This window comes from Micromys minutus (genome assembly GCF_963924665.1).
Source record: "Micromys minutus genome assembly, chromosome: 9".
NCBI classification, from domain to species: Eukaryota; Metazoa; Chordata; class Mammalia; order Rodentia; family Muridae; genus Micromys; species Micromys minutus.
This window is the reverse complement of record NC_137978.1, coordinates 46,327,658-46,353,527: the sequence shown is the minus strand read 5'-3', so window position 1 is coordinate 46,353,527 and position 25,870 is coordinate 46,327,658. Positions and strand designations below refer to the sequence as shown.

Genomic DNA, 25,870 nt, shown 5'->3' with positions numbered 1-25,870 from the left:
GCAGGTAGCCTGAAATTAGCACATTTTTGCTTTTTTTGGGGAGGGGGGATCCTGTAGCCTAATTGGTCCAAAGTCTCCAAAAGGCCAGGGTGGCTCTCAAATAGTCTTCCCTATCTTTTACTGCTAACGGTATATTGTCCACAGATCGGAGCAAGGTTACCTCATGGTACTTACTGTGGAAGAGGCTTACATCCTAACTGAGTGCTTCCTTAAGATGGTAGACTTCTTGAATCCTTGAGGCAGTCTGGTCCACGTTAGTTGTGCTGATGTTCCTAATTCAGGGTCAGCCCATTCAAACGTGAAACTGGCTTGACTTAACTTTGACAGGGGGATGGAGAAGGATTCATCAAAGATCAATAAACCTAAAGATCCATAAACCTTATGCTCTGGCCGTAATAGACTGAGCAGAGTGTATGGGTTCAGAGCGGTTGGGTGGATGGTCTCCATCCATTTGTTGACTTTCCTGTCACTGGGTTCCCACCATGTAACCGCCCCCCTCTGCTTCACCTCCCTGTTCTTTTTCTGTCCTGCCTATGTTTTTCTCTGCCTCTCTTGTCCAGCCCCAGCTCCCGCAGCCAGCTCTGTATTCCTCAAATGCCACGCCCCTTTCTCGTAGCATAATAGAAGAGCTCCCACAGCTCACTCTGAGCCAATCAGCATGCAGACTATGTTCGGAGTGCTGCTGCCTTTGGCCGGACTCAAGGCTTCTTGACCTCCCCTGTGGCAACTTGCCTTTCCTTTTCGGGCAGGCGAGGAAGCACCAAGTATTTACACATCCTGCTACTCTAGCGCTGCTGCTGGCACAGCGGTTGACAATGGACTATGCAGGCCGCACCTTTGCAGCCGGTTAATACATGTGTCCTTAGGTACTGCTCGACTAAGATGGGCATGCCCCATATGTCACCTGTGCAATGACAGGTGACACATGTTTTGCCAAGGTGGGAGGATTGTGGGAACTTCTTGGGTCAACAAAGTTTCCCATTTCCCTTCTGGAGGATGTGGGTGACTTTGGGGGAGCAGATACTCTTTACTTAGTGGGCAGGTTAGAGTCAAGACTTTTGCAGGCTCTCCTAACTGTAACTTGAGGGTGTCCCCTGAGAAAGAAACTGTATGCTTAGAAGAACTCACCCCAATAATGAGAAGGGACATTTAGGGTTGGCATTAAAGAAGTAAATAACAGTCCCTTGACCCAAGTCAGCAGTTTGATCAGTGGTATATTTGTAGTGTTTTACGCCTCCTGTTGTCCCTTGTATCTTGTGAGAGAGCCCAGGAGCTCGTGCAGGTCTAAGTGGCCCCAGTGTCAATCTGGAAGTCTATATGTTGGTCCCTGACATTAACAGTTACCATAGGTTCCCAGGGGCCCAATTCAAAGGAGCCTCTGCCCTGCTAGCTTTCCATAGCCAGGGCCTGTTTAGATTTGCAGGAGGGGGCTCCCTGCCTCTGAGATGGGCCTCCATCACAGCATCTTTTGCCCCTTCCCTCTACAGTGGGCACATTGATTATTTCTTTCTAGTAGCCTTTTCTTGTTGAAAGTGACTAAGTCATGTAGTATGGCCAAGGTGGCTTGCCCCATTGTTTTGGACATTTGGTCTTTGTGGTAGTTTAAATGTAACTGGCCTCAATAGGCCCATAAGGAGTGGTGTTATTAAGAGGTTTGGCCTTAGTAGAGTAGGTGGGTGTGGTCTTGCTGGAGAAGTGTGTTGTTGTTGGGGTGGGCTTTGAAGTCTCCTATGTTCAAGCCCAGTGTGGCTCACAATCCCTCTCTGCTGCCTGTGGAGCAAGATGTAGAACTTTCAGCTTCTTTCCCAGCACCACGGCTGCCTGCACGTAGCCATGCCTCCTGCCGTGAAGATAGTGGACTGAACCTCTGAACCTGTAAACCAGCCCCAATGAAATGCTTTCCTTATAAGAGCCGCAGGGGTCATGGTTATTATGAAACAGAATGCAGTGAGGGGGTACCCGGTGGGCCCGTGCCAAGTTATGCCCCTGAGTAATTACACCATGCAACAGATATGGTATAAAGGGAGTTTACTGCAGAAGGGAGAGAAGTGAGGGCTTGGAGAAGGGGTAGAGGCAGGAGAGTAGATATGTAGATGGGCAGACAGACAGGAGCAGAGCCAGGAGGGCAGAGAAGGGTGGGACAGGGGACAGAGAAGGACAAAAAGGAAGAGAAAGAGACTGGCCAGGAACATGCATGAACTGAGAGAGAGAGAGAGAGAGAGAGAGAGAGAGACAGAGACAGAGAGAGACAGAGAGACAGATAGAGAGACAGACAGAGAGAAAGAGACAGACAGACAGAGAGAACTGGAATGGTGGGTAGACCTTCCTGGAGTACCTGGTGGTGGTGGTGGTGGTGCCTAGTGGAATTGCCTATAAGCTAACATTCCTCCCTTTTTGTTAAATTAAAAATGAGGCGCTAGGAAGGGATGAAGGTGGGACAGAAGGGTGGGTATTGTGTCCTTTACACTGCTTCCTGCTTCTTGAACTTGTGTGACTATGAACAGTGTCCTTTCACAGCAAAGAAACCCTAAGCAAGACAAGTCTTCTTTACTGCCTCGGGTGTCAAATACCTTCTGGGCTATTTAACAGCTCCGACCTATTCTTCCTTGCACATATGGCTATCTTTTGAATTTTTTCTATATATATATCAGGGACCCCTGGGTGACAAAAGCCAAGTTAATGGCCTTGAGATTAGCTGTGTCCTCTGCATCTATAGAAGAAGACAGCTGACCAGCTTTCAGGAGGTGCTCTAGGAGAGCTGAAGGCAATTCTGGGCCCCGCTGTAGCCGCCTGAGACAGAGTAGTCACCCTTCCCCCTTTCACCCTCCTCTCTGATCCTGGAGGTATCTCGGTGTGACCCTGGCTTCCCTCATTCCCTCATTGAATTTGTTAGGTCTTGAGGCATTTTCAGGGATTGTGAGAATCTGTTCTCTCTCCTCTGCAGAAGAATCTGTAGAGTGTCACCCCAAATGGGGGACACTCTTCTGGTTTGTCTGAAGACAGCAACAGTATACTCGTATAAATAAAATAAAAAATTATTAAAAAAAAAAAAAAAGAATTAGAGAAATCAGGGGGTTGAGGGCTGACACAGAAAGTTCTTGTTTTCCCAGTCGGTGGTACCATAGGTTTGGTGGGAAACGGGAGTATGGGAAGTCAGCTGGTGAGGCAGGAACCAGTTCTGGAGATAGAGCAAACTGAGGTGACTCGCAGGGCTCAGACACTTGAAGGGAGGTGTGATTTTAAATCGGGGAAGGAAAAGTTATAATTCTTCCAGTGATTCCTGCAGCCATCTTGTTTGCACAGCAAATTCCTAGAAAGCGGGCCTTTCAAGAGGACTCATGGGCCTGGGCTGCTGCTTCCTGGGGTCCTTTGACCAACCGCTGCAGTAAAAGCCAGTCAGGAGCCTGACTGTTCCGCCCATTCTGAATCCTGAAGACCCTCATCTGGGAAGGAGGAACAGAAGTTGCCTCAGCCTAGAGCAAAATATATCCAACTTAATCCAATGGCTGGGATTTCCATGGGCGATATTAAGGTGCCCAGGCAACCTGTGGATCAAAAGTGCCCTGGAGTGGAAGGGTTGAGGGGGAGGGGTTGGGTGGGTAATCAACCCACGAACTTGAGCCCTTCGAATTTACAGGATGTTCTTGGTGATAGGATAGCCAAAATCTTCCTTAACTGGAGAGGGATAAAGTTTGTCCAAAAAATTTTTTTTAATTTTTTAATTTTTTAAGAACATGGCCAGAGGACTGCAGCTTGCCCATCTTGTTACCCATGTCCTTTATCTTTTTTAGTCACCTCCTGTCATAACAAACAGAGACCAAACCCAAGACAAAACAGAGCAAAGATAACAATTGGAGTCCTTCAGAGATTTACCAGTTTGACCAAAGACACTTCCTTAACAAAATAGCAGGTCCCTTTTTAGAGTAGCTTTCTTGCGCTCTTCAGACTCCCGGATCCTACCAGAGGCTTCTTAAATGTCTGGTTTCCCTGGTTCAGTTAGTTAGCCTCGGGCCTCTTCAATCATGGGACATCCTTAAGGTTCCTCAGCTCTGCTGTGCAGCCTAGGCATTGAAGCTGATGTAAAAAAAAAACAAGGATTTTAGGGGCTCTGAGACTTTTCCAAAACACCCCATTCTTAGAATGTGAGACCCTAAAGACACAGAAATGGTTAAAGTCAGACTCAGATTTTCCAGTCATCCCAAGGCTATGAGATCCTGCCTGTGTCTGACAAATAAAAACAATGGCCCAGAGTAATTCTCAGGAAAAAAGCCACAGAATATACTGACTGATAGCCACCTGGCCCTCTAGAAAGCCCTAGATAGGGTCCTGACACATGTCATAGTTAGCGCTTGCTCTAATCACCCAATTCTGAGAAACAAAACAAGGACAAAACCCCTCAAAGTTTTGAAATATATAAACAAGGTTCTGAATATGTAAAAACAAAGTTTTAGTGGACAGGTCAAGTTATACTGACCTAGCCGAGTTAAGACAAACAAAATGACTGCTTTAGGAACAGTTCCTCTACCCATCCCTGTGCTAAATTTCAAAAATACAAATTGTCAACAACCTTACTGCCAAAGTTTCTCCCCGCTTTCCTCTCCTCTTTCTGAAAATTATATTGCTGACCAATGGTAAAATAGTAGTTCACTCCCCTCACAAAAAAGGTATAAAAGATGTGTGCTTTTTGAGTTCGGGGTTGACTCTCTCTGCGAGGATGAACAACCCCATGTACATGGAATAAAAACCTCTTGTTATTACAGCGGTCTATGGTCTACTTGTGTTCAGGGTCGAGCTCCTGAGCTAAGGCTCCTCGGGGTCTCCACCACAACAAAACTCTGTTGGTGGGTGCCCAAGGGTTATGGGATGTGCTACTTTGCGATGAGCAGGGGAATGTTGGATCTTGTCAAGACTCTTCTGGTTCTCTGATCAGAATCCCACAGAATCAGGACAGAATCAGAAACCAGACGGATATCCAATAAAATTTAAAAGGTTTCTATGATTTACCTGGATAGGCCTTTATAAAAGAGAAAGAAACATGTTTGCTATCTTCCTTTGAGCACAGCTGTTCAGGTCCCAGAGTGAACTTAGCTTCAGATTTTGGCTGGATGGTCTGATCTCCCTGGGGAACTCCAAATGTTAAACCTGAATATGCTAGGAGAAAGACCAAATTCACCACTGTCTGATTAAAGCAAGCTTTATTTGAGAGATATACCCAGGATTGACCGGCCAGCTGTCCCACCCTAAGTCAGGATTGGAGAAAAGTCTCTTCCTGGCTTTTTGAGGTCCCTTTTATGGGGAAAAGGTTAAAGTTAATGGAATTATGTTTATAGTGGTGAGATAATAGGTTGTTAGAATAAAAAATACAAGGGGTTGGAGAGATGAGTCAGTGGTTAAGAGCACTGACTGCTCTTCCAGAGGTCCTGAGTTCAATTCCCAGCAACCACATGGTGGCTCACAACAATCTGTAATGAGATTCCATTTGTCTGAAGATAGCAACAGTGTACTCATATACATAAAACAAATAAATAAATCTTAACATAAACGAAGAAAAATACAATGAAAGGTTAAAAATAAAAGCAAAAATATATATTATGTGGAAGAGAGTCATACATTATGGGGTGGGTGGTCATGAGCATAAATCAAGGTATCTTAAAGACATTTTTCTTTTTAAAATTTATTTATTTATGCATTTTCAATTAAAAAATTACTTATTTATTTTACATATGTGAGCACACTGTCAGTGTCTTCAGACACACCAGAAGAGGGCACCGGATCCCATTACAGATGGTTGTGAACCACCATGTGGTTGCTGGGAATTGAACTCAGGACCTCTGGAAGAGCAACCAGTGCTCTTAACCACTGAGCCATCTCTCCAGCCCCTTATTTTCAATTTTTAATGATGGAAACAAAAACATACCTATAAACAAAGCTTCTGGAAAAACCATTTGTTCTTCCCTGCCTTGAATCCTTCCTCAAACTTGACCTTGGACTCCTGCCTGGCCTTGCGGTTAGAGTCGAGTCTCTAAAGACATCCGTGTCGACTACAGTTTTGTCCAAGGGGAAATCCACAGAGTATCTTGTGGGCAGGAGGTGATTACAATGATAAACTTTCAGAAAGAGATCTTTGATCTCTTGGCAATTTTCTTTTTGTCCATGGCAGCTGTCACTCTTCTGGGATGATGGCCAACTCCAGCAACCATGACATCACTGCAAGGTTTGAAGTGTCATCATCAATGACAGATTTGCATTCAGAGTAGCATCTAGCCAGGACCAGCACCACTTTCTCAGGTTTCATGAACTTTCCTGTAAGTCGTGTTTATGCAGGTAAAGTCAGGTTCAAGATAAAACGAGGCCTGTCATTGGAGGAGAAGGAAGAATGGGCAGGGAACAACGTTTTTAGAGAAAGAGGGAGAGCGAGGAGGAGGAGGAAGAAGAGAAGGAGGGGGAGAAAGAGGAGTCAAGATGGAGGCACATGTAGATGTCTCTCTCTGCTCATCTCTGCATAGACACAGGTTGTTGTGAATATTTTATAAGGGACGGATGTACAGAGGATGATTTGACTTGTCTAGGTGGGCAAATTATATCATATCAATTGGACCAGAGTGTGGTGTTTTTCTGTACGCTGTGACTCAACGCAAAGGGAACTGTGAGAGGGTAACCACCATTGGGACCAGGGGGTGGCAGCAGAGATTGTGAACAGAGTTCCTGGCTAGCAGAGAGGCAGCTGGGAGAGAGGTACCAACAAGAGGGCAACAGCCACTGAGACAAGTTAATGTTAGTTCCACATAGCCCGCCGGTGCTGGAACTAACGCCAGAGAACAGCAGATTACACGTTGTTAAGGGTGTTGTGCCTGTACACAGCTAGGGTCCAGAAAAGGGCTTCAGATCTCAGGGGACCGGAGTAACAGTTGTGAACTACCGTGTGGGTGGTGGGAATCAAGCCTGGGCTCCCTAAAGGGGAAGCCAGCACACTGAACTGCTGATTCATCTCTCCAATCTGTGAAAACACGTTTTGTAAGACAAAGAGCAATCCTACATCCTGTTGTGGTCATGAGTTCAGCAAGGCTAAGGGTGGCTGTACGTCATGGGGTCCTTAAGTTCAGTGCAGGTTGGAAGGTATGATTAAGGCTGCATTAAGTTTAGGAAACAAGTTTATTCTTGTAAGGTATGGGGACTTAGTAACAATGTGGCTCCTGTTCTGGTTTGACAGAAACCTTGGGGGAGAGGCAGGGAGGGGAAGCAATTCTTCTCCCTCTGCCCCATCCTATCTCCCGTGCTTTTTGCTAGCCCTGCTGGTTACTAAGTAACTCTGGGAAAGACTCCCTCCTTGACCCAGATTTGCCTCTCCACCACTTCTGACTCAGCCTTAGGGACCTGGGAAATGCACATCCAGGCAGAGTCAAGAGCCCTCAGGGCGGACTGTAGACCAGCAGCTGCCCAGCGGGGTGGGGTGGGGCTTCTTCCTTGGCCTCAGCCTGCACGCTCTGACCAAGGAGATGTCACAGGAGCCTGTTAGCTCTTTCTGGAGGCAGTCATTTTCCACCAAGGCTGTGGTGTCAGTCAGTGCCCGTTTGCACAGCAGCTGTGAGGACATGTGCCAGTTCACACAAGTATGTGTGTAATTTCTTTTGTGTGCCCTGAGTAAGATGTTTGTGTGATGAGTCTGAGCCTGTTTCTCTTTTGTAAAATCGAACAGATAAACTATTTATGAGGAAGTCTATGCTGTGGATGCAGTTGAGACAGCAGCTGACATGAAACCTGTGGTCTCTAACGAAGACCTCATAGGGTTTTGGGGATGGGTGAGCTCTAGAGATCTAAGTCTGAAACTCTCTGCCTGCATCCTCAGGCTTCAACAGAGGGGCCCATTGTATGGAGAAGACGGCAAACCCTGCTCAGAGAAGTGGGACAGGGCATGCAGACTCCTGCCTTATGCCCATTTCATTGCCTTCTAGGGTCAGTTGCCCCACCCTGCTGTCAGGGTCCCCGCCTGACCTCCTGACCAGCACTAGGAACATGGTGCCTGCTTTTACCAAGAGAAAAAGGAAGCCGGGTCCCTTTAATCTCAGCACTCAGGAGGCAGAGGCAGGTGGATCTCTGTGAGTTCCAGGCTGGTCTGGTCTTCAGAGTGAGTTCCGGGATAACCAGGGCTACACAGAGAAACCCTGTCCCAAAAAACTATAATGGCACACAGACAGACAGACAGACACACGGGGGTGGGGGGAGGGGGGGAGAGACAAGATATTCTAGGGCTTACTTTTTCTTTAAATTAACATATATCAGGTTCCATGGTCCCATTTTAAAATAATTTGTGCTTGGGCCAGATACAATGGTGTATACCTGTTATTCCAGCACATAGAGTGCTGAGAGGCAGGTCAAGCCAGCCTAGCTAGCTGCATAGTGAGATTATATCTCAAGACACACACGCACACAGACTCAATACACACACACACACACACACACACACACACACACACACACACGTCACACAGGGATTGGTGTAGTAGTTCAGTTACCACACCTAAAACCTGACTCAATCCTTGGAACTCACATGGTAGAGAGAATTGACTCTCACAAGTTGTACACCTTCTCATTTCTCATGTACCATGGTATGTCTCTGTCCCTACAACAAGTAAAAAAAAAAAAAAAAAAAAAAAAAACATATATATATATATATATATATATATATATATATATATATATATATATATAAGCTTAAGAGGATCTGGAGAGACGACTCAGTGCTTTAGAGCAATTGTTGCTTTTGCAGAGGACCTAGGTTGAGTCCCCAGTACCCATGTGAAGGTTCATAACTCTAGTTCTAGGGGAACTGACTACCTCTTTTGGCCTCCTCAGTCACCAAACACACATGTGGTGTACAAACATACATATTGGCAAAACATTAGTACACATAAAATTAATCTTAAAATTTTAAATTAAAAAAACATGTACATAGACTTTCTAAAATATTTAAAGCTAAGCATTATACCTTTAATCTCAGCCACTGGGAGACAGAGGCAGGCAGATCTCTGTGAATTCAAGGCCAGCCTGGACTATGTTGTGAGTGCCAGCACAGCCAGAGTGAAGCCTTGTCATACACACACACACACACACACACACACACACACGTGTATATATCTATCTATATCTATCTATATCTATATCTATATCTATATCTATATCTATATCTATATCTATATCTATATCTATATCTATATCTATATCTATATCTATGTTGAGAAGGAAAACAAAGAGAGGGGTATATAAGTCATTCACTAGTCTGTTAACATTTGAGTATATTTCCTTGTTGCCAGAGATACCCAGGTGTCTCCAGGGTACCCTAGAACCCTCTGGAATGGGGCATTAACTGCATTTTACCACAGGACCATGAACCTTTATCATAAGTTCCAAGGTCACAGGGCTCAAAAAAATCCAAGAGGTGCCACACCACACAATCACATAAAAATATAAGCACAACCATACACACACAGTTTAGACTATGCACACACATTCCCTATATTTGGGTACATTTTGTTCTCATGCAAAAAAAAAATATCACTCGACTCCAGGATGTTTTCACTCCTTTACACCTGCCCACGTGTTGATGCTCTAGACGTGTTCATGCTCTCTGAACATCACTTCTCGCCCGGTGCCTGCTTATCCAACAGCCTGACTTGAAATTTAGGTGGCGCAGCCTGAGGGTGCCTAACTTCACAGGCACTGCTGCCACCTACAGGCCACAAATTCCACTTGCACCCCCTTTTAATTTTTCCATTCGGTCCACACACTTCTGCCCCCCTCCCAGACCGGTGGCCTCATCCCTGGAGCTGTTGGCTCCTAATAAATACGTTAATTGAATGAACCAAAAATATTTTAGTTTTTCCCTGTTTTTTTTTTTTAATTGGTGACAGGGTCTCATGTATCTCATGTGTCTCAGGCTGTCCTGCAATAATTCAATGTGTAATCTTAACCTCGAACTTCTGATCCTCCTGTGTCACAAATACTGGGATTACGAGCCTGAGCCACCTCCTTCAGCAAAACACTATTTTAAATTTGTCTGCCCATCTATCCATCCATCCGTCCGTCCGTCTGTCCGTCTGTCTGTCTATCTATCATGTTTGTCGATCAAGCCTGGGGCTATGTACACTCCTGGCAGGTGTTCTCTTGGTGAACTATTACACCATCAGCCCTAAAAATAAAGTGGAGTGTTTGGTTGTTCTTGCTTGTTTTTTAGCGGAGTTTTTATTGTTCAGACTTACCAGGCACCTGTACTCCAAAGCTCTTCCCATCTCAGACTCCTGCCTTCTGCCCAACTACTAACTCGGGTTGCTGGCAGGTTCGTTTAGGTAGTACCTGAAGTGGGTGTTCCGATAGCGGGAGGAGGGAGGCTAGAAGGAGGGACATGGAGGAGAGTAAGAGATGGTAATGGGGATATGGTTACGAATGTATTACAGGACATACACATGTGGAAAAGTCATAACGACTTCCACCTATTTTTGAACTTCCCCCCGTAGCTGGCCTCAAATTTTCTGTAGCTGAAGGTAACCTTGACTTTCGGATCTTCCTGCATCCACATCCAGTGTGTGGTGTCACAAGCAAGAAACATCACACCTGGCTAGTGATCAGACCCATGACGCATGCTCCGTGGGCACACATTCTACCTACTGAGCTACGTTGTTTTATTTTTATTTTTTAATTTTGTGTGTATGGTTGTGTCATTGTTTCTTTTCTTCTTCTTCTTTTTTTTTTTTTTTTTTTTTTTTTTTTTTGCCTGAATGTATATCTGCACACCATGTCTGGTGCCTTTGGAAGCCAGAGAGGGCATCAGATCCCCTGAATTTGGAGTTACAGATGGTTATGCGACAACTGTGGGTGCTGGGAATTGAGCCCAAGTACTCTGGAACAGCAGTTGGTACTTTTAACTGCTGATCTGACTCTCCAGCCCCCAAGCTCATTGTTTGTATTCTACTTTAACTTTTAAAGGGAAAAAGTGGGGTTTTATTTATTTATTTATTCATTCACTGTACCCCCAAAATCAGCTCCCCTCCTCTCTATATCCTCCCCCCACGAAAATCCTTTCCTCATTCCACCCTCTCTACTCTTTTGAGAATGGGGAGTCCTTCTCTGGGTGTCTCCGCCTCCCTCCTCCCACTGCAAATCAGGTCTATACCAGACTAAAAGCATCCTCTCCCTCGGAGGCAGACCACTGGTCAGTTAAATTTAGGGGAGCAGGATCCACATTGTTGCTGGTTTTTGAGACAGGGTCTTGTGTATCTCAGTTGGGACTCCTGTTTGCTAAGTAGCTGAGGATGGCCCAGGAGTGTTGTTCCTTCTGCCTCTCTCCTTAATGCTAAGATTATAGGCATATGTACCACCATGCCTGGTTTTATTTGATGCTGGTGATCAACCATGAAGTATAGTGCATTCCAGGTAAGCCTTCTACCAACTGAGCTACATTTCCAGCCCCAAAGTGAGTATTTGTAACTAATGGGGCAATGGGGGAAGGGGAGAGGGGAAGGGACTTGGCCAGAGTCACACAGCTGCTTCTGATACAATGATGCTCTGAACAGAAAGAGGCCAAGCTGAGAGCTTTTGCTGAGACAGGCATGAAGCACAGCCAAAATCTCCTCTCCTAGGTCAGGAGGTCAGAAGGTCACTCACAGAAGGGTGAGAGCAACCAGGATGGATGATTTCCCAACAGGGCCTCCTTCTCCTAGACTGCCTCCTTCAACTTATTCTTTCAGTCAAGGGCATAGCTTATGGTGCGCCAGCCTGTTCGGGACAAAAGAGAAGCAGGGACTGAGGAAGCCACACCCCTGTTCGCCAATCAACGATAGGGCTGCAGATGGGCCCCTTCCTTGGTGCCCTACTGTCGGGATCCCTCGGATTTCTCTTTACTACCTGGATTTGCAGAGGGGGTAGAGGGTCCAGATGAAAGAGTAGAGAGAGAAGGACTAGGGATGGGCAGCGATGGTTCAATTCCCAACATCCAACATGAAAACTGAGCAAAGAGAACCTCAGACCTAAAGTCTAACAGACTGAACCCAGCCTTGATGGTGGTACATTTAAATACTCTCAACACTTGGAAGGCAGAAGTAAAACGTCCAGGAGTTCAAGGCTAAATTGTAAGTCTGAGGCCAGCGTGGGCTCTATGAGACTTTTAAAAAACAAACAAACAAACAAACAATTAACTATCAGATCTCTTGAGACAGTGTGGGGTGGGGGAGTCTAACACTTTTAGTTTTGGAAGTAGGGTCTCAAAATTTAGCCCATAGTGACCTCAAACTTGCAGTATCTCTCCTGCGCCACTCTACTTGACTTTTAAATGTGTGTGTGTGTGTGTGTGTGTGTGTGTGTGTTTGTGTGTTCAGGCCAGAGGACACCTTCATACATACTCCATGACATGCATGTGGCTTCTCCCCCACAATAAATAGTGTAAACCCAAAAAGGTGTGCCCATTTGTTCTGACCCAGGGAGATACCAACAGACTACCAGTATTGTAGAGGCTTTGCCAACAGCTCCACCATACCTAGGGAGACAAGTCCTTCTGACTTGGATAGAGCAGAGGATCCAGAAGAGCTACCTGGTGTCAAAGTAGCATCCAGTTCTCTGAGGAAGGCAAGAGGGTGGTGCCAATAATTCTGGGGGTAAAAGTTGCTTACTCTTAGCAATTTTTCTCCTTTAACTCTGTGTTCTTCTGTGGACAAAAGCCACTGGCTTCATGAATCAACTCCTGCTGATAACAGCAGAGGATTAAAGAAAGAAGTTGAGCTCTTTTCTCTCTGCCTCAAAAGCTGATCAGGCAAGAGGCATGGAGTTCATTAACTCTTTGTGAGCCAGAGAAAAAAGGAAAGGAAGAAGAACGTTGAACACACACACACTTTGGCTTGGCCTGACCACCTGTTTCATCAATTTCACAAGTGTTCACACACATACACACAATCACACACACATACATACCTATACACGTTTATATGTACATACATATAGACAGATAGACATATACACATTGGTGAATGGGGCAGAGCCCCAAATGCCACATTTATTTTTTTCTCTCTGGCAACTTATACCTTCTTAGACAAAAATTCCTCATTGATAAAGTGTTACACAAAAGGGGAGTTACAAAAGGACATCACTAGTTCAAAACAGTGTTTCATTCCATAAGCTCATTATAAGTTTAAAGCATCAGTTTCACATGGCCTTGCTTTATTATGGTCCACAACTGTGACTTCATCCTTGGACCTGACCTAGGATGGATGTTTTTCCTTGATCACAAATGTGTCCCTGGGCTAGAGAGATGGCTCAGTGGTTAAGAGCACTTTTAGGAGCACCGACTGCTCTTCCAGAGGTCATGAGTTCAATTCTCAGCAACCACATGGTGGCTCACAACCATCTGTAATGGAATCTGATGCCGTCTTCTAGTGTGTCTTAAGACAGCAACAATGGACTCATATAAATAAAAAATAAATCTTAAAAAAAAATTGTACCAAGCCTATTTCTCCTCTTAGTGTAATTTATGAAAGCTCACCGCATTCCTTATTATGCAGCCTTTACTCACAATTCTATGGGGAGGGGGCACATTCTATCCCTGATTCTTTATTACATCTTTCTGGCAAAACAATTAAGACCACCTCCTTAAACTTTCTTCTTACAAAAATTCAGACCAAATCAGGAGTGCTATAATTAATTCATCTAGCATTAATTCATGAAAGTTCATGTTGATCTGCAGGAAATTTGTCCAACAGAGTGCACTGATGCCCAGGAATCATTAGGCTGTGTAATAGCAGCAGGAAAAGCGTATTAGCAGTGAGAAGCAATCCTGGGATGAAGCCTCTTGGCCCCTTGCCTCTAAGAGCTCACCCATTGCAGCCATGCAAAACAGTGGGTTATCTCCAGAAAACTCACTTGCTTGCCATAGCCTTTCCTAGATGGCTTCTGACACCAGCCCTCTGTAGTTCTTTCTGCATGGCACCTGCCAACCTGGCTCTAAGCATATGACCACACCAAAGATGCTGGGAATTGGGTCTGGGGGAGTAGGTCTTTGAAACCCAGACCTACATCCTGTTCTAGCTCCTGAATGTCTTCAGTACTTAACCTACAGGTCCAGGGTGGTCTTACATTTTCATGGGTCCCAGGCTTAAGAGATCTGCTGTCCAGTGTTTCCATGTGTTCCCAACACATTTATTTACTTTATGTGTGCTAGTGCTGTACTTCCAAGCACACCAAGATTTTCCAAGAGGAAATCGGATCCCATTACAGATGGTTGTGAGCCACCATGTGGTTGCTGGGAGTTGAACTCAGGACCTCTGGGAGAGCAGTCAGTGCTCTTAACCACTGAGCCATCTCTCCAGCCCTCCTTCCTTTTTTATCTGAGTACCAGAGACTGAACTCAGGCAGGCCGGCATGGTTACATGAACCAGTTCACTGGCCCAATCTTGTTGGGTTTTGTTTTGGTTTGTTTTTGTTTTTGTGAGGCAGAGTCTCCCCCTGGGCCCAAGGGCTTGCTGGTTAGGTCAGGCTGGCCACGGAGCTCCAGGAATCTGTCAGTGTCTGCTTTTCCAGTTCTGGATACCAATACTTAGGCTGCTCACAGCTTAAAAAAATTTTTTTTCATTAGATATTCTCTGTATTTACATTTCAAATGTTATACCCTTCTCCCCTACTCCCCTTCCACCTCTCCTTCCTCACAGCTTTTTATGTAGGTACTGGGAATAAAACTTGGTCACCAGGCAGTCGTGGTGCAGGCCTTTAATTCCAGCTCTTAGGAGGCAGAGGTAGGCAGATCTCTGAGTTCAAGGCCACTCAGGTCTACAGAGATAGTTCCAGGACAGCCAGTTCTATACAGAGAAATCCTGCCTTGAAATAGCAGTAGCAGCAGCAGGAACAACTACAGCCCTTGGGTTTTGTGACTCAGCAGTTAAAAGCACTGCCCTTGGGTTTTGTGACTCAGCAGTTAAAAGCACTGGCTGCTCTTGCAGAGGACCCGGGTTTTGTGACTCAACAGTTAAAAGCACTGGCTGCTCTTGCAGAGGACCCAGGTTTTGTGACTCAGCAGTTAAAAGCACTGGCTGCTCTTGCAGAGGACCCAGGTTTGATTCCCAGCACCCACAGCATGCTCTCTTCTGAATCTTGCTGGCACCTGACATACAAACACACCCACAATTAAAAATAATAAAAATAATTCTTTTCAATATGATCTATACCATTAAATTTTTGCTCTAAATAAATTTCTTCCAGGTAGACTACATTAAAAAAAATAATTCTTTTTCATGGCCCAGTTTAGTATTTTATTATAGACTTCTCCTGGAAGATAGTAGATATTACTACTAAAATCCCTTCCTTAGTAGCAACAATAACATCGATAAATGATTGCTTTTTATGTACTCTGAGCCATGTATGTTAAGGGCTTATATTTATCTTTTATCAGCTTCATAGTTTTAGAGGAAATCTTTTTAAAGATGTATTTATTTTATAACATACGAGGGTTTTTGCTTGCATGTATGCCTGGTGCCCTCGTAATTCAGAAGATGGAGTTGGATTTCCTGCAACCGTCGTTACAGATGCCTGTGACTCACCATTCGGTACCGGGAATTGAATACAGGTCTGCTTCAAGAACAAGAAATGTGGGGCTGGAGAGATGCCTCAGCGGTTAGGAGCACCGACTGCTCTTCCAGAGGTCCTGACTTCAATTCCCAGCAACCACATGGTGGCTCACAACCATCTGTAAGGAGATTGGATGCCCTCTTGTGGTGTGTCTGAAGACAGCTACAGTGAACTCACATAAATAAAATAAATAAATAAATCTTAAACAAAACAACCTCAAAAAAAAAAAAAAAAAAAAAAAAAAAGACAAAAAAAAAAGGGGGGTTGGGGATTTAGCTCAGTGGTAGAGCGCTTGCCTAGCAAGCGCGAGGCCCTGGGTTGGGTCCTCAGCTCTGAAAAAAAAAAAAAAAAGACAAAAACAAAACAACCTCAGGTCCTAAATTTGCAAGACAGTCTTTCTATAGACTACACCATCTCTCACCACACACACACACACACACACACACACACACACACACACACACCAAAATCTTACTATGTAGCTTGGATGAGCCTCAGGATGTTCAGGGTGCAAAGCACCAACATGTCCAGTCCCCCTCTTTCTTAGGGGGAGGAAGTGCAGGGGTTCAGAGTGTAGTTTGACTTATGTTAACTTCATGACAGCCCTGTCTCAGCACCCACAGGCCCGAGACACTATGCCTGACTGAAGTTTTTCTGCTTTTTCTTTGTTTGAGACAGAGACTCACTGTAGCCCTCACTGTAAGCCTGTCTGGCCTGGAACTCACTGGGTAGACTAGGCTGGCTTTGAACTTACAGAGATCCTTCTGCCTCTGCCTCCTGCATTCTGGGGTTACTAAAGTATGGTACTGCACCTGGCCGCACTTTTCTCTTAAACAGGCCCTAAACGAGCTGCCTACCCTACAGTCTGGACTTGGACTAACGAGTCATTCCCCAAGCCCAGCTCACCCTGCCTCTTCCTATCTCTAATGTTGTGAGGCTGGATGACCCTAAACTTAAAAGCCTCTTCTTTCCAACTAAGTCTGTGCTGTGACTGAGCTAAATCCACTAGGGGCACTTAGGGAAGACCTAAGGAACAGTTTAATGACCTTTATTTGGTGACTCTTTTCGAGTTGTGTGATCTCGCTATGCAATCCAGGACAGTCTTGCGTGAAAGCCCCTCATAACCCCTACCAGTAAACTACAAGGTTGAGATTCTGGCTGGCCGCTAATCCCCGGTAGTTTGGACAGCTCAGCTCAGTGCCTCCGCCCCCTCAGCTCTCTAACAGTAGGTGGCGCCAAACACCGCCTTTCCTTCCTTTCCTTCTTGGATGTTGAAGCGTGGTAATAATAATCTCAGCTCTTTCCCAAGCATGATCAAATCTTTCTGGCTCTCCCAGCAAATTAAGGTGGTGTCTCCAAGTCCTGCTCAGGTTGCTCGGGAACTTTGTTCGTGAGCAGGTCACTGTGCTCCGTTCTATTCATCTACAAAGTAAGGGAATATAGGACAACACCAGACATCTCCCAACACCCAGGACTCTTGTCAACAGAAGGTGGAATCTTCCTCAGGCAACAAGACCACACTGCAACAAAACCAGAGGAATTCTTGGGCAGTGGGGCCTTTCAGAACTCTTCAGCGTTTGGTAGTAGGGTGACAGATACAATAAACAGAATTTGTCTGGGGACACCCCTCCCCACTCTCCCCCACCAGCTTGGGACAAAGGACACTTAACATTTTTCTCTATGTCAACTCCCACCTGCTTAATCCGGAGATTTGTCCCATGCCGCTGTTATGTCCTTCTGAGATAACTGACCCCTTACCCACCACCAAGTCTTCTTTCCCAAATGGCTGCCACACGCCCCAGCCCCATACACTATGAATGGTCCCTCCCTCCAGCCATCCCCGAATCTCTTTCTGTGCCTGGCATCTGAGAACATCAATACATTGGTCTTACAGCGCGATCAGTTTTAATGCCATGCCTGTATGTGTTGCTCCTGGAACACGTATTTTTACTATTTTCCTATCTTTGAAGTCTTTTTTTTTTTTTTTTCAAGGAATGTACTTTTCTATCCCTATGTAGTAAATTCATCCTACAAAAATCTAGTTGGAAGGTAACCTCCCCCGGAAAACATTCTTCATCCTGCAGATGGAGCCACGTTGCCTTCCTCCCGTTGAGTACACATTAGTTAAGGGCTGTCCTCATAGGAGGCATGAATCACAGCAGGGGTGTGCTCCCCCACCCTCCCCCCTGCCCCACAGAGAGTATCGAACAAATGCTTTCTCTTCCAGAGGCTCCAGTGGGAAAAAGAGACAGGGTGTGAGAGCCATTACATCATTTGGCTGATGAAAAAACAGGCTAAGATTCCTGAGCGGGGCAGAGGCAGGATTCAAACTGCAGCGGATTAGAGAGAGCCGCTTGGCTGCCTCAGGCCTGCGATTCCTCTTTCCCATCATGCCTTTGGCCTGATTGAGTTCCTCTTTCTACCCTTGGACTTAGCAGGGTATTGGTCAATGTTTCTGTTTGTTGACTTAGTGGGTTTTAGTGGTTTTACCGAGGCTTCTTAGCTTCATCTTGGATCCAGTGTGTAGCCAAGGATGACCTTGAACTCCTGATCCTTCTGCCTCCACCTTTTTAAAAAATTTTTTTTAATAAACTTAATTTATTACATATACGGTGTTCTGCGTGTGTGCCTGCAGGCCAGAAGAGGGCATCATATCTCATTACAGATGGCTGTGAGCCACCATGTGGTTGCCGGTAATTGAACCCAGGACCTCTGTAAGAGCAGACAGTGCTCTTAACCTCTGAGCCACCTCTCCAGCCCCTGCCTCCACTTTCTAAGTGCTAGGATTGTACATGTGCGCCACTTCGTCTGGGAGGTTTATAGTGTAAACATTTTTATCCCCACCCCCACCTCACCCCCTGTGTGTAGGTCGGAGATCAACTTGTTCTCACCACCATGTCTGTCCTGGGCATCCGAATCAGGCAGCCGGAGCCTTTATCCAAAAGGCCATCTTGCCAACCCACCTGGCAGGTTGTAAATTTCGTTTGTTTATTTATTTAGGTTGTGTTTTTTTTTTAAGTTGTTTGTTTTGAGACAGTAGCTGAGGCTAAGGTTGTTCTCTTAAGCAATTTTCTTGCCTCAGCCTCCTGAGATACCCAGGGCACTGAGTATGCCCTCCCCAACTCCCCCTCCAGAGGAATTAACTTTTTGTTTCCTTGCTTTGTTTTTGAGACCAGATTTCAGTATTTCATGTGTCCCGGGCTGGGCTGGCCTTTGGACAGATGCTCCAGCCTCAACCTCCCAAGTGTTGGTATTGTATATATGCTACCATACCTTTTTTTTTTTTTTTTTTTTTTTTGGTGGGGGGTGTGTTAACTTCCAATAAGGTCCTAAATTGAGTTCTGTTGAAGAAACAGATGTTCCCACATATGTACACCCACGTCACCCTTCCCCCATCTATTCCCTGGGTACTTTATCGCTCACGCCCACTTGAAGCTGAGGACAGCACCCAGGCTCTGACAGGATAAGGAGGCTCAGACATTCTCAGAAGGGGAGGGCCGCTGACACAAACAGGTCCATCCCCCCCCCCCCCAGCTTATCAGTTGCCCACAGGTCCCAGCAAACTGAGCCTTCAGCCTCCCCGAAGAAGAAAGCCTTGTCCTGTCTGTCACCCTTGAAGTTATTTCAGAACGGTGTGGCTGTCACGTCAGTTCCCTGAGCGTCAAGCATTTCTGGCTGGGAGAAATTCAACGATATAAAACGAGCAGATGGATACACAATACTAGTGGTGAGAAAACGTGAACCGTCCCTTCAGGACATCATCTCTCCCAGGAAGCCTCTCAGGTAGGGCCCAAGGGGAACGCTAAGAATTCCATCAGAAGCAGTTCAGTAACCTGAATCCCCACAGGGTTCCTGAGAAGGCACTGGATTGCCCACACAGCGCCTGAACAGGAAACACACAGGTGCCTCTGCACAGAGGTTCCAGGGGCAGGACAAAATGCCCTAGGTGCAGATAGCTCAGGACCAGGCAACCTGATTCCAGGACACAAATAGTCATCCTCCATATGTAAACTCACACCCACCCTCCCCCAGCCGAACCCTAGTCCCAGTTCCCTGCCAGCCCACACAGAAGTTCACAAACACTTTCTCAGATGTATTCCCAAGTACAAACTCACACATAGGCACACAGGCTTATCAGGCAGGGCCAGGCGCTGGCCCTGCTGAGTCACCCACAAGCAGCAAAACCGAGACAGAGCCGAGAGGTGGGGCCTTTTCAGCTCTTTAGAATAACTCTGTCCAACCCAGGGCTGGGGTTTTCCTCTTGGCAGCCCTTAGATTGAGTCTGGGGAAAGGAGGCAGTTGGCAGGGGAGCCCTTGTTTACTGAGGCCAAATTAAAGAATTCATAGTCTGCTCTCTCTGGCATGCATGAATGGGTACACATGAGAGCAATTAAAAAATAATAAAGGAGCCATGATTGAATATTTGTGTTTGCAGTTTTTGCTCTCAGTTCATCAGCGCAGTAATTTTACATTAGGTTGGTGCACCATCGTATTTTACCCCCAGGGGAACTCACAGGCTCAAACCTGAGTTAATTTAAGCAGTTTACATTCGAGTTTCTAGCTTTGACTAATGCCAGCACTGCCTTGTGTAGTTAGGAGAGAGGAGTTTGGGTTGGAAGACTGGGGGGTATGTCCCAGGGTTTTGTACTTGGTTCATATAGTCAGTCCTGAAATATCCAGATTTCTGGTTAAAGGAGTCAAAAGGCTTCTCTGGTGCCCCCAAGTGACTCCCTTCACCCATGACAAAAATGCAGGTCACCAAAACTCAGGGAGTTATCTGCCCTCCGTGATCCTCAGTTTCCCCTATTTGTTCAAACAAGAAACTCACTCTCCAAGTGAGTCTCAGAGTTCCCTGGCATAGTGAATATTCCATGATTTTATGATTTGACTCTCTGATTCCTCTGCAAGGAAGGGGATTATGTTTGTCCTCTGTAGGTGGGAATCCTAAAGCAGATTTGGCCTTAATCTCATGAAGAGCTTTTGAAATTCTGGGGTAGTTTAGTTAGGATGAGTCCATAAGAGAGTCAGCCAGCTTGCTGACCTTGGCGCTTTGTGAGCAAGGGCAGGTCTGAAACGAGAGAGTAAGAGGCGGGATCTTAGGCCAGTGACTACATACACCTCTTCTAGAGTTGATGGGGAAGCCACAAAGCAGGCGCAAGAGAAACCAGAACTCCAGTTACTGGACACCTTTTTTGGGTCCCGGACTTGTGGTTGGTATTTAACAAATGTCACTTATCCTCGGGGAGGGGGGTGTGTGGGAAAAATCAGAGGATTTCTAGTTGGGGAAATTCACATTCCGAGAAGTGGATCGCTTCAGGTCACACAGAATTAGCGAGACAGGTGATCCAGGTAAGTCTACCTCGTCAAGGTCACTTCCTTAAGTCCCGTACAACAACCCCCATCCCAACCTAACGCCTTAGAGTCAGCACCACGTGGCAAATTGCTTTATACTTTTGCAACATGACGTCAGCGACCATACCAGCCAATCCAGCAACTCCATGTTTCCCCTCCCCTGACCGCTCTGGGTCTATCAGGAGCCGCTCTAGGCTGGGCGTCCCAGCCTGGCCGCACCTGCAGCCCCCGCCCCTTCCCGGTTGCAACAGTCGGACTGCTGTGCCTGGTCCTGCCCGCCGCCCCAAAGATTGGCAGTTATCTGCACCAATTAGAGGTCCTCTCGAGAGGAGGGCGGGGCCTCGCATCAGAGTTGCTCTGTCAGTGCAGGTGGAGGCCCCCGGCGGGGCAAAGTGGCAGGAACCTCTTAAAGGGAGAGAGCCGCAGAGAGCGAGGACGCGGCCCGGCCCGGCCCGGCCAGGTCCCTGCCAGGTCCCTGTCCTGTGCAGCCCAGGTGAGCCTGGACCGCCTTAGGGGGTGGCCCCAGTGCTTGGGAGGGACAAGGTGCAGGACCCAGAAGCCCGCTCCCAAGGACCCGGGCCGTCCCGGGAGCTGTGAGCCGAGGGTCACGGGATCCCCGGCTGGGGTACCGGAGGTCCTGAGCTGCATGCTCTAAACTTCAGGTCCCCAGGGGTTCTGGAGTCTCAAAGTCGAGGGTGTGCGGAGCTCGGGAGACGGCGTGCAGAAGCTCGCTCGGGACCTGGGGTCCTGTCGTGGGTGTTCGTCCGCAGCAGGTCTCTGCGCCCCGGCGCAGCCCCAGGTCAACCCGTCAGCCCCACCCTGCGCGCCCGCGTGCTCCTGGGGACCCAGAGGGCGGTGGGAGGGGGACCCCGGGAGCCCTGCTTGGGTCCTTACGTAACTGACTCTTGAATTTCTGGACCCGGGGACCCGCGAGCTGCGGCCCTGGCTCTGCCGGTCAGGGTGGCCCTTGAGTCACCGTCCGGACGCACGCCCTCGCGTCCAGGCTGGGACTTCCTCTGCCTCAGGTCTCCTGGGTCGGCTCGGGATCAGGCTCCTATTCCGTCGTCTCTGGGTTCCCTGTCTCACATATTTCCCTGTCTGCCCTCAGTGTTTCCTCAAGAGTTGTCTTGGGCTTCAAGCCGCACTTTCCTGGGGGCCCCACCTCTTTGGGGGAGGACCGGACCTCTGCAGCCTTGCAGGCTAGAGGCGGAGACTTATTCCGCTTGACCCCAGGCTGAATCTGCCCTGAAAGGACAGGGGAGCACCCTTCCTTAGGGATTGTGTACAGTTATTCCAAGGCTCTCGTGTTCCCCTGGGAGACAATGGCTGCAATTAACTGACCCCTTAAGTTCCTGCAACAGGAAGAAGGCAGCCTTCTCCGGGAGCCTTCTTCTAAACGTCTGGGAGAATGTCTGGTTCCGGGTGGGCTTTAAGACAGCCAGGAGTTTTAGGGAGCGTGCCAAGACAGGGGTCCTCAGCTACTGAAGGGACAAGAGAGGACAGAGCACTGTCGCAGAATCTCTCCTCCCCCACACGTTAGTAAGCTATTGTCCACATGTAGTCCTCACCCGAGTCACTGGCCTGGACTGGTGGATGCTGGCAGGAGGCTGGGGTGAGGAAGGAAGAATAAGGAGGCTTGGCCTGGGAATGGAGGGAGAAGAGAGATAGAAACACCTGCTGGGGTGACTCCTTGGCATCTGTCCTAAGGCAGACACCTCAGAAATAACTTACAGTGGCAGCCTGCGGTACCTGCTGCTGTTGACTTCACAGAAACAAGGTGTCACAGCAGTTGTAGGGTGGGAATTATTAACTGTGGGGATGGGGATGGGACACTGCAAAAGGAGATGCAAGGTCTGGGAAGAAAGGCCACCAGAGACTGTAGGGAACGGAGAGGGAGGGCGGTTTTAGTACCGCACCGATTTTGCACTCAGAAGAACCAGGCTTGATTCCCAGCCCAGTTGTTACTGTGTGGCCTTGCATGACTCACTTCATCTCTCCCAGTGCCCCCTGGCTAGTAATCTGGACCTTGTAGGCATTAGCAGAATCAAATGAAGCATTAAGTATTTATACAGTGGCCAGATTCTGCTATAAGAATATGACGGTGTGGGGTGTTTTAAGAAAGGAATGGAGTGGGGAAACCCAAGGTTTCCCTGTGTGTATAGGAGATTCAGCCAAGGCCTGCCAGGTCCCAGCAGCATGGTGCTTGGGTGGACTGGCTGGTTGTGTGGGTGGCACCCCACACCCCACTGTCTCCTGATCAACACATAGTCACATTGTCTAGACCAAGCTGGCTTTCCTCTGTAGGCTGTGGGTGCCAGTAGAAGCTCTCAGGACTCCCAGGTTGCCCCACCTATAGGCCAGTGGTGATAAGGCTCTGGCTGAGCCAGCACCCTCTCTGCAGAGTGGACCCTGGCCAGGAGCCTGGCTGGCTGCATTGAACAGGAATATCCTGGGCTGGCTGAGAAGGTGCTGACGCAAGGGCAGGCCCAGCATTCTGTGAGCTGGAGCTAGGCCCAGCTTTTAGGACCTGGGCACAGAGTGAGAGATAGCCACTAGGGTGGGAATCAGGAAGGAAGATACAAAGAGAGAGGCCTAGAGATGGCCCTTAGGCTGAAGCCAGAAAAACCTTATTTGGTTATTTCTTAAGCCTCTGGAGTATCTACTATGTGCTATACAGGTTTCCCAGGAACAGAACTGGAGAGGATACTCACATAGGCCTCATTGCCAAGGCTATGGTGGCTGAGATCTGTTGGGTTTGTAAGACAGGCAGGTCTCTGTGCACAGCGTGTAAGCACGTGTGTGAACTCTGGTGTATGGGTATGTGTGTGTGTGTGTGTGTGTGTGTGTGTGTGTGTGTATTCAGAATTTCCCTAGTTTATCCCTAAGGTTTATCACAGAGCAAGGTTCTGTCCTTTCATAGTCTTTGGGCCAGGTACTTTTCCTCCTGGATTTCAATTTCCTTCTATAATATCAAGAGGGAAATGAGCCCTGAGTCTCTGTGTGTCCTCTAGCACCCATTGTCATTCTCCTGGATTGGGGACCTTTGACAACAGAAACTGATCATACCTCATGACCTGGTTTAGAACAGACTCATACTGTACAAAGAGCTAGAATGGGCTTAGGTTGAGGTTGCCTGTTGAGAGCCCACAGACTGTTTTTAGCCTTGTTCTCTAATTAGTTAGGGCCCTTGCCTATTTCCTGTTCTAAGTTTGTGTGTGACATTAACTTGCTTAATCTTTAGCCTCTCATGAGGCATCATCCTTGTCCATAGGCATTTATGGGGGCAAATTGACTTGACCAAAGTCACACAGCTGTGAAGTGCCTGACCTGGGATTTGAACCTAGAGACAACTCTGAAACCCTTTCTTCCCTAAGACGTGAAGCCTTCATTTTCTAGTACTCTACCCATACTAGCTCATTCCCTAGTCCTAACCTGTAGAATTGCCTACTGACTTCTGGATTGAGCTCTGAATTCTGGGATGTTTAATCCGGGAAGCTGGGAACAGGCTGGAGAAAGAGATAAGGGACACCTGGAGCTAAGGGCCCACTGATGTTTATTCAGAAGGCCATACTAAAGCATCTAGGTTTAAGAGCTGGGCATTAAAAAGTAATGTTGAGTCCACATTGGGCCTTGATGTCCTCATCTATAAAAGGTGGATTTGAATGATTGTTTGAATGATTAGTAGCTGAGGTAAGCTTTAGGAATAGACCAGGGGTCAAGGTGCCAGTGACTGAGCCAGGAGAGGTGGCTTCAGGAACAGCTTGCATTCGCCCGAAGCTGGCTGTTTGACAAGAGTTTCAGATGAAAGTATTCAAAGGTGTGTCAGGGCAGTGCACCTAGTACCACAGAGACCAAGGGGAAATGCACCCAGTACTGCAGAGACCAAGGGGAAATGCACCCAGTACTGCAGAGACCAAGGGGAAATGCACCCAGTACTGCAGAGACCAAGGGGAAGAAATGAAGGAAAATTTAGAGAACAGAATTCAAGCAGACATGAGCTTTGATCACCTTACTAGACTTTAAGACCCATATGATGGGGCTGGAGAGATGGCTCAGTGGTTAAGAGCTCTGACTGCTCTTCCAGAGGTCCTGAGTTCAATTCCCAGCAACCACATGGTGGCTCACAACAATCTGTAATGAGATTCCATTTGTCTGAAGACAGCAACAGTGTACTCATATACATAAAATAAATAAATAAATCTTAACATAAACGAAGAAAAATACAATGAAAGGTTAAAAATAAAAGCAAAAATATATATTATGTGGAAGAGAGTCATACGTTATGGGGTGGGTGGTCACGAGCATAAATCAAGGTATCTTAAAGACATTTTTCTTTTTAAAATTTATTTATTTATGCATTTTCAATTTAAAAAATTACAACCATCTGTAATGAGATATGATGCCTTCTTCTGCTGTGTCTGAAGACACTACAATGCACTTACATGAATAAAATAAATAAATCTTAAAAAAAAAAAGACCCATATGATGCCACCAAGGACAGAGACAGAAGTCCCTTCACCCCCTGCCCTTGTCTGTAAAATGGGAACAATAAAAATTTCACCTTCACAGTGTCCAGGTGACTGTGAAGAGTAAACTGGAACATCTGTAAAACTGGGAGAATATGGTGGCAGGTCATTGTTCAATCCAAAGCCCCCTGTAGTCATAGTAGCTACAAGTTATGAACAAATTATATGCCAACTATTGTTAAAAAAAAAAAGTCTTACATATGTGAACTCTTAGACTCCTATGTAGCTCTAAGCGGTGGATCTGAATGATGCCCTCCATGTTACAGGTAAGTAAAGGAAGCACGGAGGGAGAAGGTAGGAAATTGTGTGAGTGGTACCAGTGGTAGAGTAAGTGGAGGCAGGATTTGACCCCAGGTACCTAAGGTCTCCTTGATGCATGCATCACGGAAGTA

At 46.8% G+C, this 25,870-nt stretch overlaps 1 protein-coding gene and 1 pseudogene across 2 annotated transcripts in view; one reads left to right on the top strand and one right to left on the bottom strand.

Annotated features, from left to right (window-relative positions):
- Nucleotides 1-5,917: 5,917 nt before the first annotated feature.
- Nucleotides 5,918-10,629, bottom strand: LOC308424318 (large ribosomal subunit protein eL27-like; annotated as a pseudogene). Its single transcript has 3 exons — nt 10,609-10,629; nt 10,319-10,385; nt 5,918-6,303 (listed from the first exon to the last, which is right to left on the bottom strand). The product of its transcript is annotated as a large ribosomal subunit protein eL27-like (transcript).
- Nucleotides 10,630-21,302: 10,673 nt separating this feature from the next.
- Nucleotides 21,303-25,870, top strand: part of EPB41 (erythrocyte membrane protein band 4.1) — a 145,036-nt gene continuing 140,468 nt past the window's right edge. Inside the window, exon 1 of the mRNA XM_080921123.1 lies at nt 21,303-21,445. The gene's annotated coding sequence lies outside the window, so the exon portion shown is untranslated. The remainder of the gene's footprint in view (nt 21,446-25,870) is intronic.